This window comes from Protopterus annectens, chromosome 8.part0 (assembly GCF_019279795.1).
Source record: "Protopterus annectens isolate FY-2018-M chromosome 8.part0, PAN1.0, whole genome shotgun sequence".
Lineage (NCBI taxonomy): Eukaryota > Metazoa > Chordata > Ceratodontiformes > Protopteridae > Protopterus > Protopterus annectens.
The window spans coordinates 1,646,087,919-1,646,103,381 of NC_056741.1; the positions used below are offsets into that span (position 1 = coordinate 1,646,087,919).

Below are 15,463 nucleotides of genomic sequence, written 5' to 3' on the forward strand. Positions count from 1 at the left end.
TCTCCCAGCCTGTCCATTTTCTGCCTCTCCTTCCCTTACGGACTTCCATTGGGAGGAACCCCATCATGGCTTCCACTTCCACCTAGGCGGGAGAGATTTTTTCCCAGGATAAATAACCCCTGGAGGCTGCCAAATTGTAAAGTGTCAACACTGCCCTCGGAGCCTCTCAGGGGAGCTTCCATCCAATCCTTCCCAGCCTCATGGAACTCTGCTGTGCCGCGAGGCCTCAGCCAGACCCTCATCCAGACTTCTGTGATGGCAGTTCTCCCCTTTTTCCTCCACCAAGGGCTTTTAAACTCATACAGGATATGGCCCCAGGTCCCGGCATCCTGGCCCATTTTCCCTCACACCTCCGTCTCTCTCCTTGGCAGTGCCAGGCACCAATGAACATGCTTTACTTAGAGCCTTCTGGCATGTGCCCCCTTGTTGCCTGAGTGGTGCTGTTCACAGGGCGGCATCCCCACGGTGCCGGGTGAAGGACTGGAGGCTGACCTGGTGCCTGCGGACAGTCCTGGGTGAGACACCATGGTGGCTGTATCTCCACACCCTTGGGGGTTGGGAGGATGGGATCACAGATCTGCCTTCTGGGGGCAGCCCTTGGCATGCCCACTCTGTTGGCCAACTCCCCTGGCTTGTCCTGGGTGTGAGATACCATGGTGGCCGTATCTCCTCTCCCTAGGCACTGGGAGTATGGGATCCCAGATCTGGCTTCCCTGGGTGGACATCTGCCCTCTCCCGGGAACCACACACCCACCACTGGGTTGCCCCTACAGGGACGACCCTTAAGCCCAAGTACACAGTCTTCAGCCCCCTCCATGCCAGCATAGGTTCTGGCTATCTGGATGGAGGCATTGCATGGTGCAGAGTGACGGGTGCGATCAGGGACCTCATGGCACATGGGAGGCCTCACCACTGGGTCCCCCTCCGGGGACGACCCTTAAGCCCGAGTACGCAATCCTCAGCCTCTTCTGCACCCACAGAGGTTTCAGCTATCTAGCTGGAGGCGCCAAAGTGTGCGAAGGAACGGGCGTGACTTGTTCATGTGGGGGATGCCCCACCACCAGGTCCCGCCCGGACCCTGCTCCCTTGATTCCCATGCCCGCAACTGAGGGGTAAAGTTCTGTTGATGATCTGGACATTAGGGGGGGTGGCACACAGGGTGGGCCAGCTGAGAAGGGGCCCCCCCTCCCTGTGAGGGAGCTGAGCCCGTTCCCCCACCTATGACAAATGCTTGGCTCGAAGGTTGACTTTCAATAGATCGCAGCTTTTTGCTGCTCTGCTATGTAAGAAACCGTAACCCAGAATCTAGTCTATGAATGATTTAGCACCTGGTTCCCCATGAATGCGCAGTGTACTGCTGGAGAGAGGAGGCCCCCTTCAGTCTGTGCTCTGACCCAGTGATGAGCGGCGCTCCTCGCCGACCTTGCGGCCGGCTATCACTGGCCAACTAGAGATCTGCGGCGCTGCGGCATCTGTATGTTTAGGTGGGATTCTGACTTAGAGGTGTTCAGTCATAATCCCACAGATAGTAGCTTCACACCATTGGCTCCTCAACCAAGCACATTGTACTGAGCAGGATTACTATCACAACACAATCATCAGTAAGGTAAAACTAACCTGTCTCATGACGGTCTAAACCAAGCTCATGTTCCTTATTAGTGGGTTTACAATCCAACGCTTGGTGAATTCTGCATCACAGGGGAGGTGGGGGACTCCTCTCCTCCATCGGCGTCTTTCCCTGGGGGGCTCCCTCTACTCTCCGGCCACACTCTCGACAGGGGCCGGACACTCCCGGGGGCAAGGAAGGCATGATGACCCTCAGGCAGGCGTAGCCACGGGAGTAACCCAGGGCCACAAAGTGTGTTTAAAGTGTCAATGATCAATGTGTCCTACAATTCACATTAGTTCTGACAGCTAGCTGCATTCTTCATTGATGCACGAGCTGAGTGATCCACCACTCAGAGTCGTACAGTTCTCATTCGCCAGGGGCACCGCTGCCTACGCCGCATTGCACCTCGAGATGAGCATGCAAGGTTTCATGGGTGTCATTGCGGGTGCCCAGACTGGGGTTACTGGCCCTGTGCTGTGGGATGGCAGGGAGTCCAACAGCGGCTGGTGCACAGCTGCACCGCTGACCTTCCCACTCTTTGAACTGATGCCCCGTGTGGAGTGGGGCATCCTCCACAGGTACCCATGACTGACATTGAGGGGAGAAGACTCCGGTGTAACACCCCCGAGGGTGGCCCTGCACGGCCAGAGGGGAGGCCACTGCCCCCACCAGGACAGCACCCTCTCCCTCCCCCTACTACATGGGAAGCCAAGCCAATGCTGGGGCGTGTGGCAGGCCACACCACTGGGCTGGGTGCACCCTCTGCCACCATCCCCTTGGGGCAGCAGAGGAGTGCCTGCACCTCCTGCCGCACAGACATGACCCCCTCCCTCCCACTGTTGCGAAGCGAAGGGGGACAGACACCCCTCCCCTCTCCCTCTCCCCCGGAGCCATGGGCTCAGTCCCGCTGGCCTCCATCAGGGTGCACGGAGAGATAGGAGTCAGAGAGAGAGAGACATAGAGGGTCAGGGCAGCGGAGCGAGGAGAGACCCTGGTACCCAAGGATGGAGCCGTCCCGAGACCCACAGCATTAATGATCCTTTTGCAGGTTCACCTACGGAAACCTTGTTATGACTTTTACTTTCGCGTTAATGATCCTTCCGCAAGTTCACCTATGGAAACCTTGTTACAACTTTTACTTCCTCTAGATAGTCAAGTTTGATCATCTTTTCGGCACACCACTGGGGCCATGACCGACTCCAGCGGGGCCAATCCAAGGACCTCACTAAACCATCCAATTAGTAGTAGCGATGGGTGGTGTGTACAAAGGGCAGGGACTTAATCAACAGGAGCTTATGACCCACACTTACTGGGAATAACTTGTTCATGGGGAACAATTGCAATCTCCAGTCCCTATCACAAATGGTGTTCAGCAGATTACCTGGATCTGTCAGCCAAGGGTAGACCCACACTAACCCATTCAGTGTAGCACGTGTGCAGCCCCAGAAATCTGAGGGCATCACAGACCTGTTATTGCTCAATCTCATGTGGCTGAAAGCCACTTGTCCTCTAAGAAGTTGGAGACGACTGCACTGGGCCGCATAACTATTTATAATGGTGGAGTCTCGTTCATTATCAGAATTAACCAGACAAATTTCTCTAAGAACAGCCATGCACCACCACCCACAGAATTGAGAAAGAGCTATCAATCTGTCAATCCTTTCCGTGTCCAAGCCGGGTGAAGTTTCCCGTGTTGAGTCAAATTAAGCCGCAAGCTCCACTCCTGGTGGTGCCCTTCCGTCAATTCCTTTATGTTTCAGCTTTGCAACCATACTCCCCCTGGAACCCAAAGACTTTGGTTTCCCAGAAGCTCCCCGGTGTGTCATGGGAATAATGCCACCAGATCGCTAGTTGGCATCATTTATGACTGGAACTATGATGGTATCTGATCATCTTCGAACCTCCAACTTTTGTTCTTGATTAATGAAAACATTCTTGGCAAATGCTTTTGCTTTCATCTGTCTTGTGCCAGTCCAAGAATTTCACCTCTAGTGGCACAATACGAATGCCCCGACCATCCCTCTTAATCATGGCCCCAGTTCTGAAAACCAACAAAATAGAACTGGAGTCCTATTCCATTATTCCTAGCTGAAGTATTCAGACGAACGGCCTGCTTTGAACACACTAATTTTTTCAAAGTAAATGCTTCGGACCCCCTGTACAGTCAGTTAAGAGCACTGAGAGAGTGCTGAGAGGCTGGGACAGGCGGTAGCTCACCACCCGGTGGACCACCAGCCTGATACCAAGATCCAACTATGAGCTTTTTAACTGCAGCAACTTTAATATACGATTTTGGAGCTGGAATTACCATGGCTGCTGGCACCAGACTTGCCCTCCAATAGATCCTCGTTAAAGGATTTAAAGTGTACTCATTCTAATTACAAGGCCTTGAAAGAGTCCTGTATTGTTATTTTTCGTCACTACCTCACCGAGTCAGGAGTGGGTAATTTGCGTGCCTGCTGCCTTCCTTGGACGTGGTAGCCATTTCTCAGGCTCCTTCTCCAGAATTGAACCCTGATTCCCTGTTACCCATGGTCACCATGGTATGCATAGATAGTACTATCGAAAGTTGATAGGGCAGACATTTGAATGTTGCGTCACCGCCACAAGGGCACGCGATTGGCATGAGTTTATCTAGAGTCACCAAAGCTGCCATGCAGAGACCCGAATTGGTTTTGGTTAGATAAATGCACGCATCCTCGGAGGTCAGCTCTCATCAGCATGTATTAGCTCTAGAATTACCACAGTTATGCAAGTAATGGTGGAGCCATCAAAGGAACCATAACTGATTTAATGAGCCATTTGTAGTTTCACTGTGGCATCCGGGTGCACTGAGACTTGCATGGCTTAATTTTTGAGACAAGCATATGCTACTGTCAGGATCAACCAGATAGGAGCACCTTGCCGGTGGGCGGAGAGGAGGAGCCAGAGCCCGCACCTCCTCCAACAGGAGGGGTCCCTCTCGCTGTGGAGGGGGCACTCCGGGTGCTGGTTGTGGACTGGCGAACGTGACCCCGGAAGGCCGTGGGCCATCACAGTGTGTGTCAGTGCTCAGAGACAGAGAAAGGTGAAAGAGAGCCCCCGCCATGCTTTGGCCATGCACAGATGCCAAGGGATGGCGGCTGTGTCACAGGACTCCTTCACTATGGCCCGGGCTCATCGGTCTCACTTCAACTTCTACCCTGAGGAGCATGGAACGCTCCCCACCCCTGCCCACACCTCGCTCCCAGGGCGGAAAAGCTAAACTCGCAAGCTGTGACCCACAGAGACATGCCGCAGGGGCCCTCCACCAGTGGGAGTTGATCGGCCCGATCAGTTGATGGATGGTGGGTAAAGGCACCTCGATCCCACATGGACACCTGGCGGAACATCCCCTGGGGGTGGGACCCGGACTAGCATGCTGACGGGACACCTCATCATCTAACTCCTGAAGGCTGTCAAATCGTGCCAGACCATGTGTGCCCACCAAGTGATCAGGGGAGCGAACCTGCAGTTTACAAACGGCCCCGTGGAACTCCCCTTGGCCACTAAGGGGGAGATCCACTCTTGTACGGACTTTCAACTGGGAGAAAGAGGCCCGTGAGGGGCCTCAACCCCGAGCAGACACCTGACAGGACGGGACCCGGACTCTGACTGGACACCTCGTCATCCCTTAACTCCTGAAGGCTGGCACATCATGCCGGATCAAGCATGCTCACTGGGCATTCGGGGGAGCGAACCTGCAGGGTGCGACCGGCCCCGTGGAACTTCCCTCGGCCACTGAGGGCAGATCCGCTCTCATACGGACTTCCAAGTCCCCCTTCTTTCTGACCCAGAGCTATTCTGGTGACTTTCCGATTTTTCAAGAATGCCTTTGAGAATGGGGCGAAGTTGGATGCCTCTGCCTGGCCAGGAGTTCTCCGGGCCCCACAGCCCTCCGCACAAAGCTCCCTTAAGGACTTCTAACAGGGCCTACCCTGGCGGCCCCCCCTTTGACCCTGCAGAGAGACCTCTTTACCTGGCCTGCGGCCCAAGGCTTGCCTGAGGGACCCCGCCACCTCCATGTTCCCTACAGGCTGCCAAATCATGCCTTGTCCTCGTGCCCTTGGATCCTCTCAGGGGGACCTCCCTCAGATCCCAGCTGCCCTTTTGGAACTCCCCTCTGCCGCCGAGGGGCAGGTCCACTCTCATCAGGACTTCCACACCCCCCTTCTTTCCAGTCCAGAGCCATTCTGCGGACTTTGCAACATTTCAGGGATGCCGTCAGGTAATGGGTAAGGTCGGACACCTTCCCCCTGCCTGAGAGGAGCTCTCCAGGTCCACAGCCATCTGCCAGATACTCCCTTGAGGACTTCCATCGTGAAGGGCTCCCTCTGACCTTGCTCACCCAGGCAGGAGCACTCCAGACCCTGCAGCCCTCCACCAGCCGTTCCCTTTAAGACTTACATCATAGGGGGCTCCGCCTGACCCCGCTCACCCTGGCCGGAGCACTAGTGGCCTCGCAGCCTTCTGCCAGATGCTCCCTTAAGGACTTCCGTCCCACTGGGTGGGCACAATCCGGACCCTCTCACACAGGTGGGAGTGCTCCATGCCCAGCTGCCTTCTACCTCTCTCCCCCTTCCGGACTTCCACCAAGATGGACTCCCCCTTCGAGCTTCCACTTCTACCTGGGAGGAAGGGCTCTTTTCCTGGGTTACATATCTCCTGCAGGCTGCCAAGCAGTGCCGTGTCCCCATGCCCTTGGAGCCTGTCAGGGTGACCTCCCTCTGATCCCAACTGGCCCCGTGGAACTCCCCTCAGCTGCTGAGGGGCAGGTCTGCTTTCATTGGGACTTCCATGTGCCCCTCTTTTCCGGTCCAGAGCACCACGGTCCCCGTCTTCCCCCAGATCTCCTGAAGGCTGACAAGTTGTGACCTCTCCCTGTGCCCTTGAGGGCCTCTTGGGGGCTTCCCTCTGATCCTGGCTGGTCCCACTTAACTCCCCTCGGCTGCCAGGGGGCAGGTACTCTCCTATCGGGGCTTCTGCGTCCCTCCTGCTTTCCCATCCAGAGGGGTTCTGGGGACTTTGTGATATTTTGCAAATGCCATCAGGAACTGGGAAAGGTCGGATGCCTTCCCTCAGCCTGGCAGGAGCTCTCTGGCCCAGCAGACTCCCACCAGTCACTCCCTTGATGACTTCCATTGTGGGGGCTCCATCTGCCCCCTCTCACCCAGGCAAGAGCTCTCCTGGCCCTGCAGCCTTCCATCAGTGGCACCCTTAAGGACTTCTACCTGGAGGGGGGGGGACGATCCAGACCCTCTCACACAGGCAGGAGTGCTCCCTCCCTGGCCGCTTTCTGCCTCTCTCCCCCTTCCGGACTTCCATCCCAGAGGGGGCTGTGGTCCTGACCCCCATCACCCAGGCAGGAGCTCTCTCAGCCTGGCTGATTTTGGCCCCTCTTATCCTTCCAGACTTCCATGGAGAGGGACCCCGTCTGGGCTTCCACTTCTACCCGGGCGGGAGGGCTCTGTTCCCAGGTTACATATCTCCTCTGCTAAGCCATGCCATGTCCCCATGCCCTCGGAGCCTCTCAGGGGGACCTACCTCCAATCCCAGCGGAACTCCCCTCGGCCACCAAGGAGCAGGCCCGCTCTCATCGGGACTTCCACCTCCCTCTCCTTTCCGGTCCAGAGCACAATGGTCCACGTCTCCTGCATATCCCCCTGCAGGCTGCCAAACTGTGCCCTGTCCCTGTGCCCTCAGAGACTCTCAGGGGGACCTCCCTCAGATCCGGGCTGCCCTCGCAGAACTTCCCTCAAACGCCGAGGCGCAGGTATGCTCTCATTGGGGCTTCTGTGCCCACTCCTTTCTGGTCCAGAGCCATTCTGGGGACTTTGCAACAATTCAGGGATGCTGTCGGGTACTGTGCGAGGTCGGAGGCCTTCGCCCTGCCTGGCAGGAGCTCTCTGGGCCCACAGCCATCCGTCAGACACTCCCTTGAGGACTTCCATCGTGGGGTGCTCCGCCTGACTCCGCTCACCCAGGCAGGAGCAATCCAGACCCTGCGGCCCTCTGCCAGCCATTCCCTTGAGGACTTCCATTGTGGGAGGCTCCGCCTGACCCCGCTCACCCAGGCAGGAGCAATCCAGACCCCGCAGCCTTCCACCAGACACTACCCTAAGGACTTCCGCTCCACTGGGGGGCAGGATCAGGACCCTCCCACCCAGGTGGGAGCACTCCCTGCCCAGCAACCTTCTGCCTCTCTCCCCCTTCCGGACTTCCACAGGGACCGACTTCCCCTTCGGGCTTCCACTTCTACTTGGGCGGGAGGACTCTTTTCCTGGGTTTCATATCTCCTAGAGGCTAGCAAGCCATGCTGTGTCCCTTTGCCCTCTGAGCCTCTCAGGAGGACATCCCTCAGATCCAGGCAACCCACATGGAACTCCCCACGACCACCCATCGGGGCTTCTGTGTCCCCCCTGCTTTCCCATCCAGAGGGGTTCCGGGGACTTTGCGATATTTTGTGGATGCCGTCAGATACTGAGTAAGGTCGGACACCTTCCAGGCTCCACAGACCCCCACCAGTTGCTCCCTTGAGGACTTTCATTGTGGGGGCTCCACCAGCCCCCTCTCACCCTGGCAGGAGCTTTCCTGGCCCCACAGCCTTCCACCAGCGACTCCCTTAAGGACTTCCACCTGGAGGGGGGAACAATCCGGACCTTCTCACCTGGGTAGGAGCGCTCCCTCCCTGGCCGCTTTCTGCCTCTCTCCCCCTTCTGGACTTCCATCTCGTAGGGAGCTGTGGTCCGGACCCCCCTCACCTAGATTGGAGCTCTCCAAGCCTGGATGATTTCTGCCTCTCTCTCTCCCTTAAGGACTTCCATCGGGAGGGACCCCCTCATGGCTTCCACTTCTACCCAGGTGGGAGAGCTCTTTTCCTGGGTTACATAACTCCTGGAGGCCACCAAATCGTAATGTGTCAACCCTGCCCTCAGAGCCTCTCAGGGGAGGTTCCCTCCGATCCTTCCCAGCCTTGTGGATCTCTGCTGGCAACGAGGCCTCAGCCAGATCCTCATCCAGACTTCTGTGATGGTGGTTCTCCCCTTTGCCTTCCACCTAGGGCTTTCAAACTCGCAGAGGATATGGCCCCAGGTCCTGACATCTCGGCCCATTTTGCCTCGCACCTCCGTATCTCTCCTCGACCCCTTTGCCTCCTGAGTGGTGACGTTCACAGGGCAGCATCCCCGCAGTGCCGGGTCAAAGACCAGAGGCTGACCCGGCGCCTGCGGACAGTCTCGGGTACGAGGCATCAGGGGCAACCATATCTCCTCCACCCTGGGGGCTGGGAGGATGGGACCGCAGACCTGGCTTCCGGGTTGGCCCATGGCATGCTTACGCTGTTGGCCGACTCCCCCAGCCAGACCCAGGTGTGAGATGCCATATCTCTGTACCCCTGGGGCTGGGAGGACAGGATCGCAGACGTGTCTCCCAGGGGCAGCCCTCGGCATGTCTGCGCTGTCAGCTGACTCCCTTGGCTGAACCAGGGCGCAAGACACCACAGCGACTGTATTTTCGCACTCCTGGGGGCTAGGAGGATGGGATCGCAGACCTGACTCCCAGGGGTGGTGCTGGGCATACTTGCACTCTCAGCTAGTCCCCTGGCCGGACCCAGGTGCGAGATGCCACATCAGACATCTCTTTGAAGCCCTGGGGGCTGGGAGGATGGGATTGCAGACCTGGCTCCTGGAGGCGGCCCTCAGCATGCCTGTGCTGTCGGCTGATTCTCTTGGCCACTGCCCCGGACTCCCCTTGGGGGACCCCACTGCCTCTATGCCCCCTGCAGGCTGCCAAACCATGCCATCTCACGTATGCCCTTGGAGCCTCTCTGGAGAGCTTTGGTCCAATCCTGCCCGGCCTCGTGGAACTCCCTTCGGCCACCGAGGGGCAGGCCCGCTATTATCTGGACTTCCATGTCCCCCTCCTTTCCGGTCCAGAGCTCCATGTTCTCCATCTCCCACATATCCCCTGAAGACTGCCAAATCATGGGGTGTCCCCATGCCCTCTGGCCCCATAGCGGGACTTCCCTCTGATTGCGGTCAGCCTTGCGGAACTCCCCTTGGCCACGGAGAGGCAGGTCCACCCTCATCAAGACTACCGTGTGCCCCTACTCTTCCATCCAGAGCACCTCCCGGGACTTTGCGATATTTCAGGGACGCCGTCTTACTTCCATCAGGAGGGACCTCCTCATGCCTTCCACTTCTACCCAGATGGGAGTGCTCTTTTCTCATGTTACATAACTCCTGGAGGCTGCCAAATCATAACACGTCAAGTGTGCCTTCGGAGCTTCTCAGGGGAGCTTCCCATCGATCCTTCCCAGCCTGGTGGAACTCTGCTGGGCCTCGAGGGCTCAGACAGACCCTCATTCAGACTTCTGTGTGCCCCTGCTCTCCCGTTCAGAGCACCTCTGGCAACTGCGATATTTTGGGTACTCTGTCAGGTATTCGGTGAGGTCGGATGCCTTCCCCCTGCCTAGCAGGAGCTCTCCAGGCCTGCAGACATCCACCAGAAGCTCCCATGAGGACTTTCCTTGTGGGGGGCTCTGCCTGACCCCACTCACCTGGGCAGGAGCACTCCAGACCCTGTGGCCCTCTGCCAGCCTTTTCCTTGAGGACTTCCATCATGGGGGGCTCCGCCTGACCCCACTTTTCCAGGTAGGAGGACTCCTGGCCCTGCAGCATTCCACCAGATGCTCCCTTGATGACTTCTGTCCCAGTAGGGAGGCACAATCTGGACTCTCTCACCCAGGCAGGATCGCTCCCTGCTTGGCCGCTTTCTGCCACTCTCCCCCTTCCGGACTTCCATCCCAGAGGGGGTTGTGGTCCGGACCCCCTCACCCAGGAAGCAGCTCTCCCAGGAATCCATTTTCCACCTCTCTCTCTCCCTTAAGGATTTCCATTGGGAAGATCCCCCTCATGGCTTCCACTTCTACCCAGGTGGGAGAGCTCTTTTCCTGGGTTACATGACTCCTGGAGGCTGCCAAATTGTAATGTGTCAACTGTGCCCTCGAAGCCTCTCAGGGGAGCTTCCCAGTGATCCTACCCAGCCTCGTGGAAGTCTGCTGGGCCATGAGGCCTCAGCCAGATTGTCATCATGACTTCCATGTGCCCCTGCTCTCCCGTCCAGAGCACCTCTGGGGACGTTGCGATATTTCGGGGATGCCGTCTTAAGGACTTCCATTGGGAGGGACCTCCTCATGGCTTCCACTTCTACACAGGCAGGAGAGCTCTTTTCCTGGATTATATTCCATATTTCTCCATAAATAAGACCTAACCAGAGAATAAGGCCTAGCATGGTTTTCCAGGGTGGTCATGATATAAGCCCTACCCCAAAAATAAGCCCCAGTTAAGATCGTCAACAACACATGATGGACGTGTTGAATTATAAAATAATATTATTGACACTTGTTGACTGAAGTTATCATACTTGGATCTCCATTTTCAGATCATTCGGACACTCAACTTCTTCTCTTTGCAGAAAGTCATAAGATTCTTTCCCTGGAAGTCCTCCAAGATTCTTACTGTAACCCTAATCCACACTCACACTTGACGGTTGAGATCCTTGGCCCATAAACACTGGCAAGTGTACCTGGATTTGTCAAAGTACAGACAACGCATGTAAAATGTGCGCACTTGCTAATGAATGGCTGTGGTGTCTTCTTAACCATCGCCATTTTGTGTTGCCACTCCTGTCTCATAAGTCTTCAATTAACCCCGCCCCCAGACAAGATGAGTGCAAAAAGAAAGAGCTATTCCATCGAGTACAAGAAAGAAATCATGGAGGACTCCCGGGGAAAGAATCTGATGGCTTTCTGCAGAGAGAAGAAGTCGGATCTCCGAATGGTCCGAAAATAGCGTGCATCATACAATAACTTCAGTCAACAGGCCGACAAGGGAAATGCTAAGAAGTGCAAGTGTGGATCAGGTCAGTAACCATTATTTCCTGAGCTGGAAGACATCATCTGTGAATGGATTGCTAACAGGACAGCAAAGGCTTTGGTTGTGCGCAGAGCTGATATTCAAGCATTTGCCCTTGCAATGGCACCACAGTTAGAAATATCTCAAGAAGAATTCAAAGCATCACAAGATTGGCTGGATGGCTTCCTTCAGCAATATGAACTGTCTCTTAAGAAGATCAACAACACTGTTCAAGCTGGAAAATACTGAAGTTATTAAATGTGCACTTGCATTCATGTCCTTTGTTGATGGCATCAGCTTTTCTAAATACCAACTCTCCAACATGATTGTTATGGATGAAACTGCAGTGTTTATGGGCCAAGGATCTCAAACAACAATTGATCAAAGGGGTGCCTCATCAATCTACATTCCCTCCACTGGTTATGAAAGTGCATGTGTTACCTGTATTTTGGCAGTTTGTCTAAATGGAAAGAAAACCCCATCTCTAATCATTAGTAAGGGCAAGAAAGATAAGATTGAAGTGTTTCAGGTATTTACATTCTTGAAACCGAAAAAGCCTGGTGCACCCAAGCAGTTATAAGGAAGTGGGTTGATGCAATGCTGCCACTTGTTTTCCAAGGTGGCAAAAGAGGTCTGCTAGTCTGGGATTCAGCCAACACTCACCGTGCTAAACACATGATGAAATTCCTAGCATGGAGAAGAATAGATCAAATAATGATTCCCGCAGGAATGACTGCCTATCTCCAGACTCAATATTGCAACAAACAAGCCATTCAAGGACCATTTGCACATGGAACTCAATGACTACATTGAAAATGGAATGGAGAGAAATCAGCATGGAAACTTTGTGAAGCCTAGCCTACAAGAGGTTATAACTTGGGTGAAAAATTCATGGGATAAAATCACTGACACCTGTGTTGCCAATGCAGTATGAGCAGGCTACTTGGACAAGCAGTGCTCATTTAAGGAGAGCTCTATTGCTAGGCATGACAGATTGGGGTGAATGGTTCTACAGGAAATTGAGTCGCAAGAAATTCAGGTCAGAATTCGGGGTTGGAGACTTATGACAATGTACCAGAAGAAGATGACATGACTGTATTTAACTTTTCCATTATCGGGGCAGCAGAATGGATTGCTTCTGCTTTCAGCTGCCAGCAAGCTCTTGTCAGTTTTTTTGACTTTATTGTATTAAGGCAACATTTTATTATCAAGGGGTAATTACAATGTAAGGCCACTATTTTCCAGACTTCATTTTTATGACTTTCCATCATTCTTCTCTCATGGTTTGGGTAAGGAATAAAGAAAGCATCACCACTAAAAAAGTGGCAGTTATTCACCTGTTTTATTCCCCTCCAATACACATGTATTGAGATTTTTCTGCACTTTCCGTCAAGCATGAAATATAAGCCAAGATGTAGATATTCTGAAGTTGAAATGCTTGTCGCACTGTTTATGTAAAATTCTCACACAACTGTTAACGCGTTACCTAGAACTGTTGCTCAATAACAGAAAAGTACCATATAAATGTCAATTTGTGTACATGAATAAATGTTATTTTGTACATGAATAAATTTGTGTACATGGAAAAATGTTGATTTTTGTAAGTGAATAAATATAGATTGTTGTACGGGGGGGGGGGGTAAATAAGCCCTAATGCGTATTTTGGTGGGGGGGGGGAGTATAAGACCCAGTCTTATTTTCTTTGGGGAAATACGATATATATATATATATATATATATATATATATATATATATATATATATATTTATATATATATATATATATATATATATACAGGTTATAGGTCATAGGTGAAGCCGGTAAATTTTATAACTTTGAGATAATGGAAATGGTTACATGGATAAATAATGTAGTAACTATTTCAGTATGCTACATTGTTAAAATGAGTAATGAGAGAATTTTGAGTCATGTTAGTCATGGTTTTAGTATGTACTGTCACTGCTACTTTGTTACTGCTCAAATTACTGTAACTGCATAATGTTTATAACCTGGAGGTAGTCTGTTTAGAGACAGGCAATATGGAAGAAGAACTTGCACTGAAAAAAATATTTATCTATTTTGTTTTTACTCTCGGTCCTCTTTTGTGTTACAAACAACTGTACTCATTTTATTGAGTTTTTTAGATGTTCAGTCTTCTTAATCATTGTAGATTTGGTTATCATACTGAAAAGAAAGGAGACTGATAGCTTCACTGGAAAACTGATCCAACTTAGGGGGAGAGGGGAGGAGAGTTTCACACATGGCTGCAGATATTATCACTGAAAGAAGGTAATACAATCATGATCATGCTGGTGAGCTGCATTCCAGTGTACATAACCGGAGTGGGAATAGGATTTGGTGCAGCAAGCCCTGCTCCTTGTCTGAACTTAGGAGGTGTGAGCATTCCAGTGTACATAACCGTAGTGGGAATAGGATCTGGTACAGCAAGCCCTGCTCCTTGTCTGAACTGAGGAGGTGTGAGCATTCCAGTGTACAAAACCGTAGTGGGAATAGGATCTGGTACAGCAAGCCCTGCTCCTTGTCTGAACTCCGGAGGTATGAGCATTCCGGTGTACATGCCCATAGTGGGAATAGGATTTGGTGCAGCAAGCCCTGCTCCTTTTTTGAACATAGGAGGTGTCACCATTCCAGTGTACATAACCATAGTGGGAATAAGATTTAGTACAGCAGGCCCTGCTTCTTGTCTGAACTCAGGAGGTGTGAGCATTCCAATGTACATAACTGTAGTCGGAATAGGATCTGGTGCAGCAAGCCCTGCTCCTTGTCTGAACTCAGGAGGTGTGAGCATTCCAGTGTACATAACCGGAGTGGGAATAGGATTTGGTGCAGCAAGCTCTGCTTCTTGTCTGAACTCAGGAGGTGTGAGCATTCCAGTGTACATAACCGTAGTGGGAATAGGATTTGGTGCAACAAGCCCTGCTCCTTGTCTGAACTCAGGAGGTGTGAGCATTCCAGTGCACATAACCGTAGTGGGAATAGGATTTGGTGCAGCAAGCCCTGCTCCTTGTCTAAACTCAGGAGGTGTGAGCATTCCAGTGTACATAACCGTAGTGGGAATAGGATTTGGGACAGCACGTCCTGCTTCTTAGGTTCATAGGTTGGTACTAGGCTATCAGCCCTAGGGCCTATAGAAGCCTAGCCATAACAATTCCCTGGCTATTTCTTCCCACACTATTTACTTCCCTGGACGCCTGTCTAGCAGGGCGACTGACTTGATCCCCGGGGTGAATTTCCTTTCTCCCATCCAATCGTCAAGGTTCCTTTTGAAGAGGGCCAAAGAGGCACTCTGCTTGACATGTATGGGCAATCTATTCCAGAGTCTGGGGAGTCTCTGGGGCAGGAACCTATCCCTACAGCATGTTTTGTTTATTCTGATGACAAGGTTTAGATCCCTTAGTTATTGTCTGAACTCAGGAGGTGTGAGCATTCCAGTGTCATAACCGTAGTGGGAATAGGATTTGGTGCAGCAAGCCCTTCTTCTTGTCTGAACTCAGGAGGAGTGAGCATTCTAGTGTACATAACCATAGTGAGAATAGGATTTGGTACAGCAAGCCCTGCTTCTTGACTGAACTCAGAAGGTGTGAGCATTCCAGTGTACATAACCATAGTGGGAATAGGATTTGGTACGGTAGGCCCTGCTTCTTGTCTGAACTCTGGAAGTGTGAGCATTCTAGTGTACATAACCATAGTGAGAATAGGATTTGGTGCCGCAAGCCCTCCTTCTTGTCTGAACTCAAGAGGTGTGAGCATTCCAGTGTACATAACCTTAGTGGGAATAGATTTTGGTGCAGCAAGCCCTGCTCCTTCTCTGAACTCAGGAGGTGTGAGCATTCCAGTGTACATAACCATAGTGGGAATAGGATTTGGTGCAGCAAGCCCTGCTCCTTGTCTGAACTCAGGA

At 52.8% G+C, this 15,463-nt stretch overlaps 1 protein-coding gene and 1 pseudogene across 3 annotated transcripts in view; both read right to left on the bottom strand.

Annotated features, from left to right (window-relative positions):
• B3GAT1 (beta-1,3-glucuronyltransferase 1) overlaps positions 1-15,463 on the bottom strand; it is a 2,298,313-nt gene that overhangs the window by 200,099 nt on the left and 2,082,751 nt on the right. The window lies entirely within an intron of this gene.
• LOC122809806 lies at positions 1,813-1,966 on the bottom strand (annotated as a pseudogene).